Source organism: Haliotis rubra, unplaced genomic scaffold, assembly GCF_003918875.1.
Source record: "Haliotis rubra isolate DU_JTF1 unplaced genomic scaffold, ASM391887v1 Scf626, whole genome shotgun sequence".
Classification (NCBI taxonomy): domain Eukaryota; kingdom Metazoa; phylum Mollusca; class Gastropoda; order Lepetellida; family Haliotidae; genus Haliotis; species Haliotis rubra.
The window spans coordinates 637,738-642,567 of record NW_025767331.1 but is presented as its reverse complement, the minus strand read 5'-3'; positions in this window follow the sequence as shown (position 1 = coordinate 642,567).

Here is a 4,830-nt window from a genome sequence, read left to right as displayed (position 1 = left end):
ACATGGAACAATTTTCCTTCGCTCGACTGCTGAAAGAAAAATATGAACTGCATATGTTACCTATTACCTGTAAATGTGTTTGTTAATTAACGCTTATAATATATAGTATTATTCGAAAACTTGGTAGGTATATCCAGCATGATTTTGTATTTGTATATACACAAGAACTTTAGTTAAGCACCTCTGACGCTATCTCACGATTGAATGGGCCCCGATCTTAACCCCTTTGGAATATGCTCTGGAACATGATTGGTCGTTGTATTGTGCAACAAAGGGGTCCTCCTATACACAACCTGACCTAATTGGAAGCTGTTTTACTCGAGTAATGGCGTAGACTGTCCCTTCAGACAGGGAGGCTGATAGGGGGTATGAGGGAGAATATGCTGGCTACACTAGGAAACCAGTGGGGAAATTTTGAACCCCACAGTTCAATGGGGTTATATGATACCTGATTGATCAATTATTCACGCACAATTAATTAGTCAATCAAGAAATTCCATCTTTGGAAAGCACTAAAGCAAACACACCATTCAGCTTTAAGACCAGATCAGGTGTGGAACGTATCAAGGAAAAACAAAGGAGTTCAAACCTAAAGGTCTGCTTCTGTGTGCGAACACCAAGCAAATACTGCTTGCACGGTTATCCTATCGATTCGAAGATATGTTCTGTTCATGAAAATAATTTGGTTTTTCAGTTACAAAAATTCTTTTATTGGTTCATTTTCGTCAAAGAGATAAATTCTGGTAAGACTGGAAATGAAATATCCGGATTTATATATGTGGTAGCATTGCTTGGCATACACAGTATTAACTGACATGACACGCACTATTTAAAAGCACACTTCTTCTTCCCATGATCAGCGAGACTAAGAAGCGAAAAAGAAAGCTGTAGTAAATTTGTTGCGCAATAATGTTTTCTTGTATGATACCTTTAGGATAGGAAACTGGATAATGTGTTGTCTTGCCCGGTATGGCCCAGATCCCAGATCAGGTGAACATCACGGAGAGTCCATGGACCTGGTGACCATGTTTGACAGCAATATGACTCCTGGGGTTTCCTAGAACCTCAGTTCTGCCCCACAACGATACATGTGACCTGATGGCCTCACCTGCCCCATGACAAAATTGAGTTCTGGGTCACAATTGCCTCTGTTCACAGAGCGGTGAATGTCGTTACCTGGTGGGATACGTCGTATGACTATTAACCTTCTGGCGCCTCACGGGCAACGCCTTGGTTATCCGGGGAAATAATGTCAGCATGTTGTGATGCTGTTAAAGCATGCCGATGCGGCGTGGAGCTCAGTCATATATAAATTGGCCACATCATGCAGTACTGAATAACGCCCTTGAGAGTTCACATCCTGCTTTGTGTTATTTGTGCTTTTGGGCTGCGGTTGTGCGAAGGGCGTATATATGCAATAATCTGAGTTATAACGACTTCATCAGCTGACGGCTACCTATATGTGACCACAGTGTGGTCCTGTGAACGCTGAGCATATTGATGATGTACTCCTGCATCCATTTTATTGCCATGATGAAGTAAGTATTACATGGTCTTGTGAACGCTGAGGATGGTATTGATGCTCCACCATCCATTGTTTGATGCAGTGAGTATTTCTTACATGGTCTTTGTGAACACTGAGGATATTATTCATGCTTCACCATCCATTGTATGATAAGTGAGTATTCTTGCATGGTCCTGTGAACACTGAGGGATATTGATGACCGATGCTCCACCGTCAAATCCATGGCGAGTAAATGGTTTTCCTTGCATGTAATACCCGAAACGATGAATGTACCTTCGTTTTCAAAACTATTTTATATGAACCGAAGAGCGCCAGTGTCATATCATGAAACTTTCTGGAGTTTGTATTTAGGAGAGAAGTGGTTGCGTTCGTGCTTGTCAACAGGTGAATATTTTCATAGGTTTAAAGAGAGTTGTAGTACCTGAACTGGGGAATGTATGTGATTGAAATTATACTGGATCTTTTCTTTTACACAGCCTTTGTTTCATTGGTTTTGGATAAGACGGCACTGACAGAGAAAATCACGTTTGGCGGGAGAACGGTGGCTGACAATGAAACTATGTTTGATGACATTAGCGCAACAGGTGCTGCACTTGAACAATATAGCGATCGAACAGCATTTTACCTACCCGCGGCGCTGACGATCCCGTCCGCTCTCGGGATACTAATGCTGGTGGGTTTCTTTGGGAATTTAATGGCACAAGTTACATCTACACGGTCAGGTTGAAGGCCGTTTCTTCGTTTGTTCCTGGTTGCGCTTGCTTTGTGTTGGATCCGATCACAGTGTAGCTTGTGCATCCCAGTGGAGATCGTCTCTATACGGGTACATGTACCTCACTTCAACCACAACTGGCTTTGTAAGTGTTTTTTGGCACACTGTTATATTTAGTATTGTTCTAAGCTCTGGATCAATCCTTGTGGCTATTGCAGTGGACAGATACAAACTGATATGTAAGACCATTTGGAAAGCAGATGACACTACGGGAAACCAGTAGAGAACCATTTATCTTTGTTTGTTTGCAACTGGTATCGCTTCCGTACAGCCAATCGGGGATTACGATAGGGACACGGACTTTTTAGTTCCAAATTCAAATATCTCAGGATCCTACATGCGCGCAAAACCAGTGACGACATGCTGATAAACACATACTATCCTTTAAATGTACAATGTAGTTATGGTAATATTATTTCTGACGGGATTGTTCATATTATCTTCATTATATTTCCGTATTATAATGCGGGCAAGAAAACAGATGCAGTTTCGGGAAAAGGGATAAGTTTTGTGCATATTGAGGATTTAGGTAATAAAACCGTTGGCTGACGCAACACATCAGACACGCGCTTAAAGAACAGGGAGAATCTCACTCGAGATGCAGACTTTTAGCGCTGTCAAGGCAAGGAAGGACGCTCTAACTCCAACGCATTCAATCGCTGCAGCTGTAGATGGACTAGAGCGACAATAATGTCAATAATGAAGGAAGTTTTAACTCAATCTCTCATTCAAGCCGCCATGCGCGATCAGTCACTCATCACAAACAGGGAATCCCATTCATGCCTAATGGATGTTGACGCGGATGTTTCCAGATTAGACCCAGTGATGCATCACATTCATCAGTTGGACTTGAATCATCAGCTGGAATTAGGAAATACCGATAAATGGTAATTTTTCTGGTGGAGACAGTCATTTAATTGAGCATACCATGGATCAGTGGACACGCTTCCGGCTGCTGAGGAAGCAGTCCAAATAAATGTCGCCTCTGTGCAGAGACGAAACATGTCTTTGGGCAAAATGATGGTTCTCTATCAGAGATTGATCAGGTACCAAGAGAACGAAAAAGGACGATGCTCCAAAGGGTGACATCGTGACGCCACGACGTGTCAATCAAACGGGGAAGGGCCATGCCTTATGACGACCACCACTATGATGATTGTCATAACACTGGTGTTTGTGGTGAGTTTCTGCCCCATCTCTGTGCAATGGGAGCGCGCTCTATTCTCCAGCAAAACATTTGTGGACCTTTTGACGGATCACCTCTGGTGGTATCACCCTGTGTCTTCGCTCGTATTTTATAAATTCTGCAGTGAATCCACTGATTGGTACACGGATTTCTTCAACCTCGTTCAGGAATGAGGTTAAAGGTGTTTTTAGAAGGCTCTGTGGCGGAAACACAGGGACGTAGAATATATAGCATGTCATCATTAAACCGACTGGCATATATCCTTTGAAGTGGTCCATATTGGGAATAAAAATATCTGAATCCATGATGTTGTATCAGTCTTATTTAGAAACATTAGAAAATGTCAGGTAATGCTGAGGGATGCTGTTTAATAATGTGACATATAAGTAAAACCGACCTACAGTCTTAAGGAGGGTATCTTCATGAAAAATAGTAACTGTTACACGTTTAGTACGGGATTTACCATCAAATTTCCGTAAATTCACTATTTCCGACGGATTTATCTCGTTAGGACCAGGTTAGTGGAACGGTTGGACTCCATGCATTCACGTGGTAATGGGTTAACATGGCGTTCTATTGCCGCGTAAATGACTCACTCATTGTCATCAAGAGAACCTTGTGCAATAGGCGGGATACTACGTCATAATAAAGTGCCTTCTACCGACCACGCTATGATGTACTGGGTTAGAATTACGCATTCCTGCCGTCACGACCACGTCATCCTCTTAACTGGGTAGAATGACTTACTGTTGCCTTCACAACCACGCCATGCTGCAACTGCGTACTACGATGTAGTAGTACCTTCATATTCCGCCATGACAGGTGGAATGAGGGACTGATGATACCTCCGTTTCTTTGACCACATCATCTCTGTTCGCTGGAGTCCACACACATCCTTAAATGGGGCGGTGGGGGGTAGCTTAGTGGTTAAAGCATTCAGCTCGTCCGACAGACCGATGACCCGGGTTCGATTCTCCACAATGGTACAATGTGTGGGAGCCCATTTTGGCGATACCCAGCTTCGATATTGCTAGAATACTGCTAAAATCGTGGCAAAGTCATACTCCACTCACTCCTGCAAACACTTCTTAACAAATGAGAGTTGCTGGTTGAAAGAGGTCCTTAGTCCCTAGCAAACCGTTTGCTAGATGGAGAGGTCAGGACTCGTGACTTGTTTGACTGACCTACAGTGCATGAATGGAGTTGCTCACAATGTCGATCACTCGTTGTTATTTTGTTTTTACATATCTTTTAAGATGTAATTGCTTACCGGTTTGTTTATTATTTAACATCACTGGTCGTATTTCTGTTCAGGAGTATTTCTACATGTCGTTGTGCTTAATCTGA